The sequence below is a fragment of the Pteronotus mesoamericanus genome, unplaced genomic scaffold (genome assembly GCF_021234165.1).
Source record: "Pteronotus mesoamericanus isolate MK-2021 breed Mesoamerican mustached bat unplaced genomic scaffold, CSHL_Meso_final scaffold_167, whole genome shotgun sequence".
NCBI classification, from domain to species: domain Eukaryota; kingdom Metazoa; phylum Chordata; class Mammalia; order Chiroptera; family Mormoopidae; genus Pteronotus; species Pteronotus mesoamericanus.
Genome location: NW_026555308.1, coordinates 6,098,504 through 6,117,791, shown reverse-complemented (window position 1 = coordinate 6,117,791; position 19,288 = coordinate 6,098,504). Strand labels below are relative to the sequence as shown.

The window sequence follows — 19,288 nt, the reverse complement described above, 5'->3', positions numbered from 1 at the left end:
AATGAATGAAGCTGTGGGCTGCGGTCACGCCAAATGAAGGGCAGACCGTCCACTACCCCTCCTCTGATGGCCCCATTTTTTTTCTCTCATCCCACTGACCTAACACAGGAGCTTTGAGGATTTCCAGAGAGAGGAAAACTGATGAGATGAGCCAGGGCGAGATGGGTTTCATCCCCCTCCACAGCCCTCCCTCCCTGCTCCCTCTCTCCTGGGGTTTCTCACAGTGTTTGCTATGACGTGCAAGGCAGGGAAGGACACAGTTTCTTTTGGCAGGACCTAAACACTAGGAAAGGCCTCTCCATGAAGGAAGCTCTATAACTTCTTTAACTTCTTTAACTCAACACACTTCACTCTTCCGGGAACTCTCATTTTATGAAACACCTAACCTCAGGGTGTTGTATTTCCTGCTGTGCTAATGTGGTCTCCACCCTACATCCAAACTGCCAGGAGGGGCTTTCCCCTTCCTACCATCACATTCAGGAGCAGAAGCAATGCATGCCATCTCGCTCCCTTACTCCCAGGCCTTGGACAGTATGTTTGTAGCTGCAGGGTGGGCGGCAGGGGGCCGGGAGAGCAAGGGACTTCCCACAAAGTCACTCCCAATTTTATACCACCTCATGGAACTGCACGGATTGCAATATGACCCTTCAACCTGAAGGGAAGACGAACTCACTGTCATTTGGAATTCTCTGTGTGTTCTCTGTGCACAGCCAGCCTGCTTCATGAATTCTATCATTTCTTTCTCTCACGATGAGGGTAAAATGCTAGGATTGGTGAATAAACCGGAATGATTTCATCTTTCTATTTGTGTCTGAGAAGACCATACTGGTTATTTGTAATCTTTTTTATTGTTAAAAACAAAAATTGTGCAACTGAACTTAACTCTCAGCTTGCCAGCCCCTAGCACCCACGTTTCCTGTCTCCAGTTTCAAATAATTGTGCTTGACATTGTAGAGAGGTGTCCACCTTAACAGGGAAAGCAGGTAAATCCTAATCTCACAAAAGCTCACAAGTAATGAGATACATGTTTGCTTCAGGACCAGGAGACAATGAGTGAGCATGGCTTGATTTTAACTCCATTTTGCCAGTTCAAATATGAAGTTTTCATAGGAACGCCCTGGATTTTGAAATAAAGAAAATGAAAAATTCACAATCTGGCAGAGCAGCTGGCTGCCTGTGTGAGAAAACACGGTAATTATGCTGACCCATTCATTATCGCTGGCTACAGTGCAGAGGGAGCGAGACAAGATCCCTCTCAGCGACAAGCAGGTTTTACAATAATTCTTGGAGGATTTAGATGTTGAGAGATAACATGAAACAGAAGCTCGGCAGGAGAGCTAGGGGAGCACAAGCTGCTAAAAGTGCAAGAGCCAAGGCTCCATTTTTGCCCTGTTTGCTACAGAGTATATGCAGGATAAGATACTTACGGGTCTTAATGCAAGCCTCTTTGGGCTCTTCTACACAGGGCAAATTAGAGGTGTTCTTATTTTGTTAAAGGAATAAGGAAAGGCTACACATCAACTCTTGGTGTAAATATCGCCTTCCTGGGAGACCAGGTCCTCTTAGGTAAAATAAGGTGGTTCCGAAGTTCATGCTTTGGAGCAGAGGCTTCATGGAGAAAGTATGTGAGTCGCCCAGATCGGTGGTGTGCTCACTTTTCTCTTTCCTGTTGCCAGCCTAGGGCTGACCAAGGGAGCCTCGTAGTCTCTAGTTAGTCCTCACGCTGATGAACATTTCCTTCTTCTTTCTTCTTTCTTATCCTCCATCCTCTCTTCCCTACTCTTTCATTCCCTTTTCTTTCCTCCTTTCCTCCCTCCCTTCTTCCTTGTTCCCTTGCTTTATCTTTTAATCTCCTTCTGGACAAGACTGCCATGAACATCTCCTGGTGTACGGTATGTCCTCACTTAACATCCTCAATAGGTTCTGTGACTTTCAGCGAAATGACAGAAAATGAAACCAATTTTAGCATGGGCTAATTGATATAAACAAGATTTAAGTTCCTACTGCATCTCATCAACATTTTAACAAAACAATGTTATTCAAGGACCTGCTCTGCACTGGCAACCAAGTAGGATGGAAGAACCCCTCGCTCTTGCTAGAATATACATAAGTTCCACAAGGGCAATAATCTTCATCTGCTCTGTTCACTGACTGACAAGGTTGCTTGCACAGAACAGGTATCAGGTATTTAACGTCATGCCTGGACACCTTTTAGCGGTTAACTGATGCTAGTCTCCTTTTTTCTGGGGGAGTAGGTGCCCTTCCTGTTTAGCTTCCACTTTTCATAACACTGTCTCCTATACAAAAATGTCATACCCAGGTTTTGCAGGCAAACGGTATGCAAATAACACAATCATATCTCAATCATGATCTTTATAAAAAATATTTTCTGTCTCTATACTTTTAGGTGTTGTGTTGGCCCAGAAATAGCAACAGACTTGGAATATCTTTGATTCTGATAAAAAACAAAGACAAGTTGGGTGAATGTATTGGACTTGTATTACTTCAAACCTTCAGCTAATTTAAATTCACTTCTATTGTTGCAGGGTGTCAGGATTTGAAGGTCTGTTTCCTGTTCTGGGGAAAAGCAGGACTCAAACTTTTCCCCCAAACAGGTAATACGCATTAAAATTCTTTGCTACATTCTGCCCAGGACAGTGCTTTGTGGCAACCCAGCAAATCACAGTCTCTGAATGGAATAAATTTGTGCAAAAAGGGACACAGAAAAATAACAATATTTATAATCCTTAACTTGTCTGATTTGTAGCTGTGCCTTCTATGTGTCTCCCCCACTCCAACAGAGGATGTTCCCCAAACGGCTGGTTTAGGACAGTCTGGCTCTCTTTTCTTGCTACTAAGACATATAGTCCATTTCAAAAGCAAAACAAAACAAAACAAAACACAACACACACACACACACACACAACTGTTTGTCAAGGTTCCATTTCACTCAACATGGGATGGGACTACTTTTTATTCACTTGCCCGCCAGGTACGTTGGTTTGTAGATGCTGGGATGTGGTTAACTGCATATTTGAAGCAATTACTTGAATAAATGATTCAGATACAGATTAAACAAAACCAAAATGGCTTTGTCCTTGGGCCTTCTAGAAAGAGACATCTTATTATGCACTCCGTGGCATGACACTTATCTTTTGTTGAGTGAAAGTTATCATGTCATCTACCAATGCCCGTATTCTGGAGTTTGGATCCAGTAAGTGGGCAATAAATGTTTAATCAATCCAATGCAAAATGCCAAATGGATGCTCAGTGTCCTTTCCATTTCTGGAATGGAGCAAATCACTGTCAATAAAAGTCATAAACCTGTCACCCTGTCCAATATTTGTAAGTGTAAATTAAAGAACAATGTTAGAGAGAAAAGATACCAAATTAGAGACATTTCTGGACCCCAAAGGGGGAGTTTGATTTTTTTTTCTAGTTGAACTTCAAGTTAATAAACATGTAAACAGACCATCAATGGGGAACAATGGAAAGTGTTCAGGCTGCTTTGTGGAATACAGTATAAATCCTTAGTTCTTGGCAGGAGAAAAGAGAGACAAGGGAGAGAAAAAAAATCATAGGTTCATTATACTGGAAAGGTTCCCTCTGAAACCTTATCCAGCATGAATCAAAGTGAAAAATCTGGTATCACTGCAACGAAAATTGGATTTAGCTCATAAGCTAAAAATGAGTTTCTCTCAAAGAAAACAGGGCAAGAGGTTTTGGAGTAAATACCAATTGAGCATCTTGTTGACACATCAACAGTCTCAACCCACCACTCCCAGCCTTCAGTTAGATTTATACCCAGAGCCTATTTTGGGGGAGGTGACTTGGAGCAACCATCTCTGTTCTTGGGAATAAGTTCTTTCTATACCTTGGAACTCAATGAAATGGAAACTTTAGGGATATAACAAGAGACATGCTGTGATGTGCTAGAGAATCAAAGCAAATCAACATTTTTAAATGGAAGGTATGTGGGTGTATCAACCAGCCAAATGAGCCATTTACCCAAGTGTCAACTGCTTCCTGTCTGTCTCCTCCTCAAAGACAAAGCCCCCACCTCCAACCTTCTATGAGCTCCGCTTTCAATGTATTTACAGTGACAAACGCATGTTCACCCCCTCCTTCTCTTTTATGAACATGGTGCTTACCTTTGAAAATAAACACAAATGAGATCATCTCTCCAGCCCAGGAATCCCAAGAGAAGAAACACAAAACCAGTGGAAAATACTTGAGGGTTATAAACTGCATATTAAAGTTTTAGAGCTCTGGGAGAGATGGCAGAGTAGCAGATGCAAGAGCCAACAGGGGGGCAGCTTCTGCATCAAAGCCATAAAAATATACAACCGCTTTAATGGGCAATTATTCTTTGCATTTGTGTGCTGGTTTGAATTTGCATGAGGCTGCCAGCTGCCCTGGAAAAGGTGTGCCTTCGGAATGGAGCATGGTCTCGCTTTTGTCCCACTCTTGCTCTCCCTTTGCCCTATAATGCCACTTTTCCCCCACCTTGTGACTGTTTTAGGGCTGAGAGATAGTCATGCTAATTTGGAGTTGAATTGTTCTGTGGGTAGTTCATGGTAGGAAGTACTCACTTACACAGTTCTGGGGGTGCAGACACGCTTTCAACAGCAGGTTCTCCGTTCTGCAGGATCCCCCTTGGGGGATCTCCTGTTCCATGTGCTGGACCATAAATTAAGAAGTGGCATAATAGGTAACACACTGTGGCAAAATAAACAGCCAGCCATAGCTCGATTTCAGAGGCAGAGCATTGTGTGATAAACATCACAGTGAAAACAGATGATTTTTTCTAAATGGCAAAATTGTTTGCTCTCAAACAGATCTCAAACAAAGGTACATCAAATTGGTTTATAACACAGAATTTATACACAACTAGGTCACTATCTTTAAATGACATTACATGGAAAATTGAATATGATGGGACATATTTAGCTCTAGGTCAAAGTAAAATGGAAAGGCTTTCGATTTTTAAAAAACTCAGGAATTTCAAGGTTTGAGGAAAAAAAAGAAGGATTCCATCCATTCAGTCATTTACAAAAAAACCAAAAGAGCCACTTAATTTGTTGGAATCTCTGGTTCTCATATTCACATATATTTATCCCTAAAACTCACATTTGAGATCAACTCTCGTTTCATTAAAAAATGCGTGTTGATATTAAATACTGTTGTTTAGAAGCGAATAAATCTACATTTTGGACAAACAGTTCCTTATAGGACACCCTCATTTGAAATGCATTGAATAGGAAAACAAAAATTTCTAATTAATGTACAAGTCTAATCACCATTCTCCACATGGAAGAGTAATTTTTCACTGTTCATTTGCTCGGTTTAATCTCAAAACTGACATAACAGAAATGCAATGTCCTATAAATCTCCACTCATTTGTTTCTTTAATATTCATATTCCATTGAACTGCAGCTGCTTGTTGCTTCAGTCTGTTACAACTTGCAAAAGTGTCGATAAAAATATTATGAAAGGCAAGATGTGTTTCTTTCTGGCTGCGTGTGCCATTTATTTGGGGAAAGACAATAAATGGCTCATGGATTGTTCCCCGGCCTGCTGCTTGGTGGGTGATTAGTGATTAATTACCTGGCAGCAAATTGACATGGCACGAGGAAATTGACACAGCCCTGATTAATTAACTTTTTATGGGCGGTAGTTACTCACAAAACATTGCGCACCATAATTGAATCTCTTTACATAACGTCATGGTACAAAAGTTTTAGTCAAATCCAAATTAGCCAGAAGTTTCTAGGCTGTTAGAGGTCTGATTAGGATGTGTGGATGGGGATTGGCAAGGATTTGAACTTGGAGAGAAATGCACGTTTTTGAAGGCATAAAAGATGGTAACACTCTATTGGCCTGACTGCCCAAGCTGCCAGGGATGTCCAATCTTTTGGCATCTCTGGGCCACACTGGAAGAAGAAGAGTTGCCTTGGGCTACACATTAAATACATTGTGACTCGTAATCACAAAAAAAAAAAAAAAAAAAAAATCTCATACTGTTTTAAGTAAATTTATGATTTTGTGTTGGGCCGCATTCAGAGCTATCGTGGCCTGCACGTGGCCCACAGGCCGCAGGTTGGACACTCCCTGAATCTTTATTATAAGAGGCAGAAATGCCTCATTTTCCCTCAGCCTCTGGCAGCTGCTTTGCAGTTGCTTCTGCGAGTTCTCTGTCTTTTGTTCAGTCTCTACCAGTTGAGTTAATCTCCTCATGCAGTCTTGGTTCCAACATCACCTCCTCCTCCAAGTCTTCCCTCTCCGTTGTACCTGACATCTCCTGACTGTCATCAGTCAAACTCACATCATTCTCTCCTGCGCCCCTCCACTTATCAGTCTTTTATCACCTTATTTAATTGCAGCCTTATTTTATATCTTTGTGTTGAGATGTCCTGAGGACTATGTTTTGGTCACTACTCTGTCTCCAGCACCTAGAGGATTACCTGGCCCAAGGTAATCCCTAAAATGTTTATGGATTATATTGTCAGATAACCTAGAATGCCACAATAAGTAGTTCAGTTACAAAGGAAAAGTGGTGCTGGTCCTTGAATCTGTAGGACTTGCTGAGATGCTGCTACTGAAGGATGCATATTCTAAGAGAACCTGGTTTAGTGATGAGGGATTCTGGACCTTATTTGTCTAAAAGTTCGGGCAGTGACAACTGGAATAATCCAAGCAAAGTCATGAATACAGTTTGCAAAAATTCCAACTTCCTGTACTTTATTACCAATGGAGGAGATTTAAATGTATGATATAACAGCTACTACTTACTCACACTTGCTAACCTCCAGACCCACCAGTTAACTCAACTAACTCTTCACAAAACAATAGAAACCAGGCATTATGGCTATCTTTACTTTCCTGGGTGGAACAGAAGATATAGAGCAGCTCAGAAACACAACCAAGAATCGGAACTCGGGCATTTTAACACTAGAGACACTAGAGACATCTTCTTATCTATTGCCCAACAAGGCAACTAGGACAAAGGCATCTCATGTCAACTTTGGGCAAGACTTTCTCCACGTTCCTTTCCTCCCATTGCCTGTACAAACTGTTACATCATTTCCCTATATCCATACCACATCCAAAAAAATCCAGCCCCAGTTTATTATGGACTGAGTTAACTTGCAGGGGAATCTGTTGATGTCTCCCTGAGATTTCAGTATGCTCCTTGTTGGGACCAGAGGGTAGAAGTGGAGGAGGGGGCAGGTGCCATTTCTTGCATTCTATATTTATGTTCTGAGATTTCAAGACACCTGGAAGGGCTTTGCTCCTTTTATACTAATTGGATACAGGCCACGGGGATCACTACTGATTTATGTTCCCAATAAGAGTCCAAGGCAAGCTGTTTCCCTTCTCCACTGGGGTTCATCTCCACATCTGGATGTGAACCAGGGGGTTGTATATAATCTAAAAATGTTGGGAAAATGGACTCCCTCAGCAACAGGGACCTGGGGTACACTAGTATGGTGTTACACACACAAACCTGAATGCAGTCACAGCAATGAACTCCTTATGACTGAATTCAAACAGAATTTTTCTTGGAGATGTGAAATATAATTGATTTAATAGTGTTATCAATTGTCACTTTACTCACAACTTGGTTAGAAATAAATCTCTTCCTTAGAAGGAAATGAGTAATCTACAAAAATAAATAAGTAACAATGCAAAGAACACATATATATTGACTCTGAATAGTGATTCTGGTGTTAACAAAGCAGAAATGTTTCCTAACTTAAAAATAAATTCAAAACACTGCAACAAAACTCACACCCAACACTCATGCAGGAAAATATTCTTTCATCATGTAGGTCTTTGCAACTCTGAATGAGGACAGAAGCCTTGGTTTTTAACTAATTGCCACACTTTTCTGCTTACCTCCCGAAGTTAACTGTTGTCTCTTTTCTCCCAAGTTACAAATGGTCAGATTAATCCAACAGGCACACATTGCTTTAATGTGCAGTGATAGGCTTTTACTGTGCACAAGACATATTTGTAATCTGTTTATGCACAGGTATTGACAGTACACCCTGAGGCCGGATTTTTGTAACATTTCATTCAGCAAAATGAGAATGAATCTCAATCTTGGAGTGTTTAACTTGGCAGGACCACAGAAGGCACTTGCAAAGGTGCTTTATGTTGTTTGAAGGAATATTGGAGACAAAACTGAGATGCTGAGGTCTATTTTAATTTGGATGAAGGGATTTGCCATAATCTATTTGTCTGATAAAACCTGTACTGGTGACAATTTAGTGTTGTTTTTTTTTTTTCCAGGCAGCATGGAAAAAAAGCAAATAATTTATATAAATAATTACTTTATCGAGTGCGTATACACAGTAAAGTTTCAACTGTTAAATCATTCATGATCTAGCTAACAGCTGGCTGAAACAGCAAGCTCGGTGAATTGCCTCTCCAGGTAAGAAACAGGGCAAGTGAGATAAATTAGCTTCCTTATGTTGGGCTGGATTTCCCATGCTTCTCTAGGGTTGCTGCAATTCCTGAACACGAGGCCCTCAGAGGGGGTTGGCAGTAGCTCACAGGATGGGAACAGAATGCCAAGGCATCATTCATTTTACTTCCAGCCATCACGGTGGGTATAGCTGGTTGTTCCATGTTGAGGCCATCTGATTTTCAGAGTCAGCTTCCAGACTCGAAAGACTGAGTCTTAATCTTTGCGTGACAGCCTAAACTGACCATCTGGACCTAGGGATCCCCTGCCTGGTGTCAGAACTGCACTGCTCCCCACAGCCCCTCATTGAACAGGCTGAAGGAGAACCATGCAGAGATGATCCAGTTGTCCAGTAGCTGGACTAACATAAACCTGCCAAACCAGCTTCTTTTGTGAACTTTCAAAAGACCCGCAGAATACGGTTTCTAAGAAAGAAAGGGAAAGATCGGCCATTTGTTTGAGGAACTATAATGCCTCAAGCAACCTGAAAGGCCTTTTACACAATACTCGTATTTAATGCTTACAGATAAGTAGATGTTCATAGATATGGTCACAGCAAAGAGACCAGGCCAGGGTTGCAGTGCTAGTGTAACCATGACAATTTAGACCCAGTGCTGCCGGAATCCAGCTCTTGTCCCTAAATCATTTTGATGTTCAAAGAGAAGTTTGTAAAACCAATACTATGGACCAAAAAATGATTTTTGGATGAGTAACATTCCACTGTATCCATGTACCATATCCTCTTTATCCAGCTATATATTGATGGACATTTAGGTTACTTCCATATCTTGGCTATACAATGGCATATTACTAGGTCACACAAAAAATTAAATCTCACTATTTGTGACAATATGGATGAACCTACCAGATATTATGCTATGTGAAATACACCAGGCAAAGACTTCACATATTCATGGATTTTACTTAAGTGTGGAATTTAAAAAACAAACAAACAAAAACAGAAACAGGCTCAAACACACAGAGAACAAACTGGTGGTCACTAGATGGGAAGAGGGTAAAAAGGTGAAGGGATTAGGAAGTAAAAACTACCAGTTATAAAAACAGTCTTGAGGATGTAGAGTATAGCATGGGGAATATAGTCATAATATTGAAACAACTATGTATGGTGTCAGGTGGATACTAGACTCACTGGGGCTAGGGGTCACTTTGTAAGTTATATGAATGTCTAACAACTATGCCATACACCTGAAACTAATATAATATTGGATGACAACTGTAATTGAAAACAATAAAATTTAAATTTTAAAAAATAAAAGAAAACAATCTTTGGGAAATGTTTCCCAGATCCCTGCAGCAATAACAAAGATGGGAATAATAAATATCCTTGGGCAGGTGTGCCCACAGAGGTGGTACTTGTATATTTGTTTGTTTGTTTATTTTTACATAAAAAGCAATTAGGTGTCAGGGGCCCATACTGCATGCCAACAAAACCCAAGGAAATAGATCTAAAATGCATGGTGTGCTATTTGGTCCTGAAAACTGCATTTTGTCAACACTCCCCATAAGCTCTTCAGTAGCGATAAAATAGCTTTGGACATGATAGTACTTTTACATAAATGAAAACATGATTTAAGAAAACGATGGTTTTGGAATTCTTAGTGAAGCTACTGTTTAAATTATCATATTTAAATGAACTATGCCAGGCTGTTTTCCCTCCAATGGGAGACAAGCTCAGCTTCCCTTTTATGTATCTTTGCACAGGACAAGGAGATGTACTTTTGAAGAGAAACAAGGCAAAGGGAGGAGGGGGACCTCTATAGTTGGATATATTTCTATGCAAGATACACCCAAAATCCCCACCCCCGCACTTGAATTATATGAGTGTCATTAGATGTTCTTCTCTCCTAACATCCTCACTCCCAGCTCTGCGGCCTGAGAGAGAGAGTGGCTCTGTTTGCAAAGCCGGCCCCTGGGAACGCACACCTGCACGACTGTATTGAGCTGCCCCACTTTAGATTCCAGGAATCAACTGGATCTTATCTTTGCCCCCTGCGAATTTCGTGTTCAAAGCTCTGAACTCAGAATCGTTGTTGTTTTTCCCTATTTTAAATCTACATTAGTTTGAGGAAGCAAATGAAGTGCAGATGAGTGCATAAGAAATGAACTCAAAATAAGTTCCTCAGCCCTTGAAGGATTTCCTTCTTTCCTCTGCCAAGGGCCCTTGGAAGGTACGCTTAGGGGAGGAGTTAAATGTGGGAGTTGTACCAGGCAGTCTGCTGATCCTCTTAAGAAAACGTGAGCATTAAAAAATAGTTTCTGTCAGTGTGATCACAGGAATCGTGTTTCCAGGGAATTCCCCCAGAACAGCTGCCTCGCTGCCTTTCAGAAACATCTCATCTCGGCCTTGTTCTCTGGCTGTGCGCGCACTGGAATCCCAGGACAATGTAGTTTATTGTTTTAATATCTGTCTGACACAAAGCAAACCATCCTCTGGTGACTCCTTATCTGTCATATGTATTTCTGAGAAAGAAATATCAAGACAAATAAGATGTTTCGGGGCACACCACAGGATGGAAGGTTTGCAATTGGCGGCCTTTTTCAGAAAGGAGGCCCCCATCTGAAAAAGACAAAAAACACCATTCTACATTGAGATTAATAGCAAAGCACCAGGAAAGCTAGACAGCAGCTGCCTGAAACAGGCTTCTTTGCAGATTCTTCCCTTTAAGCAGCTAAGGGTGGAGGGTATTTTACTAGTGATTTTTTTTATTTTCCTAAAATTGTGTTTTAAAGAAGACAAAACCCTAATAAAAGAGTGGTCTAGGATTATTATGAGTCAGCCAAAGACATTAAGCAAGGGAGCTAACCCAGTTGGGATGGAAATAGTGGAGGTTGAAAATACAAATGAACTTGTTCTGAAAACTGGTGTCCAGGTGGAATCAGTATTTATGAAAAAAATGAAAGAGAGAAAAGAAAAAAACAAACTTTTAAACGTAACCTCTCAATAAATGAGAGATGTAGAGATGTGCTGGGCCATGGGAAAGCAGGGCAAATGGAGCAAAGCAAAGAGATGGTGCACCGGTGATGGAAAAAGAATGCTTCCTGGAGTTCCCCCATCAGTAGTGGTTGTTGAATAGCTGTGTGCAGCTGTGGACACGCACTGCTCAATCAACTAGGCATGTGCTACGATTGAGGCAATGAGCTGAACATGGCACACAGTAGGTGTCTCAAAGTCTCTTCTTCCAAGGATTCAGTGAGGGAACTGGGATCTCAGAAGTTAAGTGTGTCTATATATAGTGTGGAATGATGGTGAAAGCAGTGGCATTTAGTTCACTTGCCAAGAAGTATTAACAGTGGGTAAGTCTGCTATTGGGAATGACTTTCCAAATACCCTCAAGAGTAAAGTGTGTGCAGTTTTGAGATCTTAGCCTTATATATCTATCTACTATCTCTCTTTTCTACAAGGCATTATAGGTGTCACCTTGTGTGCGTCATGTTCACATAGTTTTCACAGTTGCATATAATGGTACCTGTTATGTAGAAAGAACTTGGTAAAGATTGGTTGAATGAAGTGATGCATTTGTTGAATAAAGATTGACTGAATGAAGTAATTCAACCCCCTCCACCATCAAAGGACAAATAAGATGAATAAAGAAGAAGGGATTATTTCAGGGAAGATGAGAGAAGGCACATAGGCTTGTTGTCACCATAATGCTGAGTCATGGACACAGGAAGAATGAAGCGCTGTCTGATTCCTGATTAGAAGGATCAGTCTGGAGGGTGTTTGAGAGCCAGCATTGTTGGGAAGTGTGCAAAAGAAAACAGAAGAGTTCTAGGTGGAGGGTGAAGGATCTTGGGTAAGATGAGAAAGACTCACTATTTATCTCGGGAAAACTGGGACAGGTAGTGAAGGAAGGCCAAGAGCACCAAAATAAGGCCCAAACCCAGATTTATTTGTTGCTTATTGTGAGAGCAAAACCACATCAATGTATTGTATCTTGACTGAATTTACGTCTCTATCTTAATTTAATATGTACCATTGGGAGAGTATTCTTTCCTACCTTACATTTTTTTGTTTTTAATATGATAAAAATAATACAAAATGCCAAAAGTTATGTGAGGGCCCACAGGCTGGAAATATTTATTCTCTGGCATTTTAAAGAACAATTTTGCCAACTTCTGGCCAGTTAGATCAGACAGGAAAGAGTGGCCTTTCCAGAAATCCTGGGATGGAAAGGACAACCTTGGCCTGAATACAGAGGCTGGACTGCTGCTTAGAGGTTCTTCTTGCCCACTCCCTGCTCAGACATTCTCAGAAACAGAGCATGTGGCACTGCTTGTTTGCATCCACCGGTGTGTAAATTTAGAGACTAGTAAAGATGGAAGGACTGAAATTCTGTTAGGCTGGGTTCAAAGTTGATCTGGCTTAGTGGCACTGGACAAATTTCTTAATCCCTCTGACCCTAAATCTCCTCATGTGAAAGGGGGTATAATAATAATATTTGTTTCATAGTTTTCTTGTGAGGATTAAATGAGAAAGTTCATATGAATGGCTAGCAGAATGCTTAACATATAGTAAGTTCTCAATAACCCTTATTATTATTATTATTATTATTATAAGAGCTAGGACTAGGGTAAGACCAGTTATGCACTCACCTTGGATACAAAATTTAAATGAAAGACTACCAAAAAAACAAAAACCTATGTAATCAAGATAAATCTTATTTCAATGCAATTTTTTAAAAAACTTAAAATTATTTTTTAAAAATTCCATCATAAACAGACTAGCAAAATTTAAATGAAGAAGTTCTCTGCTGAGTTATACTGAATACTAAGGCAAAAAAAAATAACAATCATCCTATCTTTATAGAAAAAACATTTATATTTGTTCAATGGATTTTTCCTTTAAACTCTAATATTTTAAAATATTGCATTAAGATATTCTTTATATCGATGACTGAGTTTTCTGGCACCTCCATAAATTTCATCTGAGGTGAGTGCCTCACTTCCTCACCCTAGTCCCTGCAGTGATTATTATTCTTTTAAGCAATCCCTCTAGAAACTATTAGAAAAAGCCTTCTGGGAGGCTGCCATGAAGCTCTGAGTTACTGGAAAGAGAGAAGAAGGCGGCTTTTTTTTTTTTAAACCAATGTATCAGTAACACAATGCCCTGTGCGTGCACTGTCTATTAGCTGAACTCAGTCTACTGACATTTTCTGTATTGGGCAGAAGAAGGAGGAAGCCATAAATTAATTGAGGCCATTGCTTTAATTACAGTAACCAATGGAAGTTCTATCCATTACCTAAATGTAGAACAGCGCAGGCCTGATTTATGTATGTTTCTGCCACTTAAATCATTGTTTTATGAATCCCACACAATTACCTCCATAAAATCTGCAATCAATATATCAATTAAAAATATGCCACTACCACTTGCCCTTGAGTTTCATAAAAGTGAATAAAGGAGATGATTTTGCATTTTGAAAACACTTAGGTTCCTGAACATTTGTCTGTCTTACTAGATTTTTTTTCCTGGTTGCCAGGTATAAAAATTTAGGGAGAATCAATGGTCATCCGCACTTTATTTTAGGATTTGTCCTTGTACAGATTGACAGCTGTGGCTTCCACGTAACTATGATGAAATATACTTGTTTGCATTGATAAGCATGTAGAACCATACAGAGATGGCTGTTGGACAATGCTTTTCTAGCCCTTGAAAAATAAAACCGGCACTTCTGTGTCAAGGTGCTTGTATGGGCTGAATTGTGCTTGCCCCTTACCCCTGAACTCATATGTTGACCCCGAAGCCCCAGTGTGATAGCACTTAGAAATGGGAAGTAATTAGATTTAGAAGGTGTCCAACCCATGGCCCATGAGCCACATGTAGCCCAGGACGGCTATGAATGTGGCCCAATACAAAAATTGTAAGTTTACTTAAAACATTGAGATTTTTTTCTTTTTTTTCCTGGTTACGTGTTGCAATGTATTTAACCTGTGGCCCAAGACAACTCTTCTTCCAATGTGGCCCACAGATGCCAGAGGTTGGACACCCCTGGTAGATGAAGCCATAAGAATGGTGCCCTCATGAAAAGATGAATGCCTTTACAATGTCATGTGAAGACACGGTGACAAGGCCATCATCTACGAGCCAAGAAGAGGGTTCTCACCAGAACCAACCACACCGGCACCTGCTGTCAGTAACAAAAGAAAAAAACAGGTATATTTGCCTATGTAATTAAAATTATATGCTGAAGTGTAAGCAAAATCAAATGACCAAAATACGACAGAGGTTGGTAACATATGTCCTATTCACAGGTTATCCTCCCTAATGGATAATTATCTCTCAATATGAATTAAAAATAAAATGAGAAAACTCCTAAGAGAAATGGGCAGATATGTGTTGAAAATAAACAAGAGGTAACATCCAAACAACAATTAAATTTGCGAAGGATGATTCTCTTTACTAAAAGAAAGGTAAACGCTAACTGGGGCAAATTGAGATGCTATTTTTCAACCATACAATTTGCAAAATTAAAAAGAGCAAAATATGCAGGTGCTGGCAAGAATGTTGGGACAGAACCAACAATCCTATGTTTGGGAGCCCAGAGGTAAAATTTGAAGTGCTGGTGTGTCAGAGTATATGTAAAAATGTTTGCTGTCTCCTTTATGAAAGGGATATAAAAAGGAGGAGCTTGAACTACCATCAATAGAAAATGATTGAATAACTGTGGACCACCTACACCATGGAACAGCATGACAATATCAAAAGGCTTAATTGGCCCTGGCTGGTGTGGCTCAGTGGATTGAGCACTGGCATGGGAATCAAAGGGTCACTGGTTCAATTCCCAGTGTAGGTCACATGCCTGGGTTGCAGGCCAGGTCCCCATCAGGGTGCACGCAAAATGCAACCACACATTGATGTTTCTCTCCCTCTCTTTCTCCCTTTCTTCCCCTCTCTAAAAACAAATAAATAAAATATTTTTTTAAAAAGGCTTAATGGGAGATGGTCAATATTTGTTATTAACTGAAACAAAACATGATTAATATGTGTAGTGTGAACACAATATGAATGTGTATATTCCCCTCTGTATAAAATCATACTACTAACACCTCTGTTGCATCTATGTATATCCTTCCTTGCATTATTATAAAAAAAAATGTGGACAGATACTTACCAGAGAGTCAATGTAGATTACTTTAAGGGTTTGTGTTTTTCAATAAAGTGGGAATATTATTACCGCATTGTTCCATACTTGTGTGTTTGTGTTTATTTTCACGTTTCCCTGATTATAGTGAGCACATGTCACTTTTACCATTTAAAATCTATTCATAAAACTGGAAAAAAAATATAGTTGATAATATTTACCTAGTTCTGGAAACACCTACTCCGTATGGAAATAAGGATGAGTGATTGTTGGCTTTGCTGATCCATGTTGGAGGTGGGTTCCCCATTTATGATTTACTGTTTCATATTTCAACAAATAAAAATGGGAGTAATATTTTAACTTGGGAGAGAGGTGATATGTTGTCTTCCTTCCTGTTTCTGCCTGGATACATTTTTGATATCATGCACTCACTCACTGTATGCAAACAGTACTAACTACAGCTGGTGCTTTCCACCCTGGACAGGAGAAGCCCACAGACCAATGGCCATAGGGTTTGTATTATTTACTACTAAAGCAAACATTTGGTCAATTAATTAATTAAAATTATTTTAAAATAAATAGAAGTATTTTATTAGTTTAATTTAGTTGATTACAATTTAAGACAACAACATATTTATATTACCTGTTTTGTATTTGGGACAGGATAAAAGTGACATTGCCTAATTCCCTGGAGTTTTGCTTCGACTTCAGTTGGATAGAAAGGAGGCTTATTGTATACTCTGGAAGAGTGATTTATTAGGACATGTAAGAGAACATGTGATGTCCCATGACACAACTTGAACTAGGGTTTCACATTTGGCTAAAGGGGATGAGGAGGAGAAACTGGAGTCAGTTGGGGTGAGATGGGAGATTCTCTGGGAGTAGCTTGTATTGATACAGCCTGTTTTGTTTTTCTCTTAATGCTTTTATACTCTGGGTCATATTATTAAGATGACTCACTTAAGGCGGGGCAACCCATAATATAAAAATGCATCTTAAAAAAGAGATAGCTTCAGTAGGAGTTATTTTCATTACTGACTAATTCAGCAGGGTTCCTTTAAAAACCATCTCCCTTATTGCATTTAAGGGTGTTATTTACAGATGATGAGCTATTTGGTTAGGAAGAAGAATTTAAGTCTAAAACATCCAAAGCCAGCGAAAGAAGTATGAAATAACACAAACTTGGGAGTAATCATGAAGGTCAGTAACACATAGGGTACAATTTACAGAAATGTAATATATACACACCTTTCTTCAGCACCACGACTGTTAATCCAAAATGAAAAGGATGCACCTTCAGGTTAAAGACCAGGTGAATCCTAAATGGTTACTGAGAAATAAGGGAACCTCAGCTTTTGGGGAAAACGCTGGATCCTTACACAAAAAGGGGCCACATTGTTCTGAGCTCAAAGACAAGACCACCATTAGATCATATCTGGAAGGAGGAAAGGTATCTAGGGTGATTGTGTGTGCACATGCACAAGCGCACCTGTGCAAAAATGACCCTTTATGTGCTGGATGAATTGTTTATAGAAAATGAAGTGTGACATTGTGCCAGAATATACACCTTAATCTGGAAGAAGAAACCCAAGTCAGTGTTGCAAAGAATCTGGCTAACTACAAACAGCCTGGCCCAAAAAGGTATTGCTGACTTGGAGAACTGAAGGAGAAATGAAGCCTCAGCCATGTTGCCTAAGGAGGAATGGGTCATCTTTACACTCAGCAACCAAGTGTGGCCTGAGGCTGAAAATAACCTAAGGCCCTTCTAGTCACTCAAGTGGAGAGGGGGAAGTCTCATGTTGGTTGCCCTTATAAACTACTAACTGAGCTTGTCAGTCTAAATACCATTGCTTAAGGGGTCAACAACTGTAAAAAACGCTTTTCTTTTCTTTTGTTATGGGATAGGAGGATTAGCTATTAATTGTTGTTTTCTTTAAAACTACTGTAACAAGGACATTTATTTTCTTTATTATTTTTAAAAAATTGCTGTCAACCTAAATACCCAAAATGGGGGGAGGGGAGGAATAGAATAAAATGTAATATCATTAAACAATAGATTATTATGAGATCATTAACATATTTTCATAAAGTACACATGACATGATAAGTGAAAATAATAGGATGAAAAATGTGCAGATAATATAACTGATTATGCAATTTTAAAATGAGGGATGTTGGACACACATGGTACAGTTTCTATAATTATTATAAATTCTTACTCTTAAAGTCATTTTAAAAAGTACCATCATAAACAGTGAAGCAATAGTCTCATTTTCTACTTTCAATGATGAAATGAACACTTTAAATCAGAGAGCAGCATACTATTTTTGTAGAAAGCCAGATTATCAAGATTTAAGATCTATTCATAGATGTGGGCCATCTATGTCCCTTTCACATTATTTTTTGTTTTTGTTTTGTTTTTCAATGCCTTGAAAAATTTAAACCCATTCTTTGTTCACAAGCCTTACAAACATAGGCTGTAGGCTGTATTTGGTCCTCAGGCTATAGATTGCTGAGCACTGCTTCACATGATTTCATTTCCACTGTATGTTTCTCCTGTTTTCATGTGGAGCACTTGGGGCATATAGTCCACATTTGACATGGATGACACACACTTTCCCCAAGCCACTGTAGAATAGCAGCACCTATTAAAATGAGGCCTTTTTCAGACTTAATTTATTTTGTTCTGTCCTGAAAAGTGAAATATAAATGCAGCCTATGATCGTAGAAAGCCACACTAGCCAATATCGTGGCCATTAGCTTCACAAGGCTCATTAGTGTAACACTAATTGAAATGACATAAAATGAAAAAGTCAGTGCCTCAGTCCCAGGAGCACACATACTGGACAGTGCAGATATCGGATATTTCACCCCAGCTGGTTACATAGGACAACCATATTAAAGGAAAAACAAGATAATACTTTGGAACTCAACCCAAAACTCCTTCAAAACTGGTATTTATAGAGGAGGAGGAACCAGTACAATGGAATGACAGAGGGATTTAGAGTCAAATGGGGCCAGAAAAGCACCCCAAGATTAAGCAATTTCCCCAGGTTTGAAAAAGAAATCTACTATACACTGGCTGTGTGACGGGGTAAATGACTCCACCTCTCAGTGCCCTCTATTTCCTAAGGCTGTAAGAAAACATTACGAAACCTACCTGGTGCAGATTTTGCAAGAATCAAACAAGGTTGAGCATGTGAAGAGGTAGAATAGCATTCTAATCTATGAGATATATGCATTTATATTTACACTGGCCAAAATGGGGACAATTTTCATAAACTCAGAAAGAAACACTTCTGACCAATGTGGCTAGATTTTGGCCTCTTGGGGACTTGGTATTTCATGAATGTCAAAACTGCTATTGAAGATTATACACTGGCTGGGAGAAGCACTTGGCTGCCCCTATGGTCTGAAGCTTCCAGGGACCCTCATGTTTCTCATTATCATGTTTTGGGGGTTCCTGTCATTGCTTCTAACCTTTGCCCCAAAGCAAAGAGTTGGGTTTGTCTCAGCCTTTGGGAATTCAGATGCTTGGTTTTGGCACATGGAGACTTCTCCTTTGTCTCTCATCCTCTTCATCATCATGCTCTTCTCTACCATCTCCTTCTCTAGCCAATCTCAGAAGCATCCCTCCTACCCCCTGGTCCCCAGACTCACTTTTGAGTACTGATCCCAATGGGGACCTACTTGTGCAGTTATAAGAATTTCATAG

At 39.7% G+C, this 19,288-nt stretch overlaps 1 protein-coding gene across 7 annotated transcripts in view; it reads right to left on the bottom strand.

Annotated features, from left to right (window-relative positions):
• RBFOX1 (RNA binding fox-1 homolog 1) overlaps positions 1 to 19,288 on the bottom strand; it is a 1,461,257-nt gene that overhangs the window by 58,276 nt on the left and 1,383,693 nt on the right. The window lies entirely within an intron of this gene.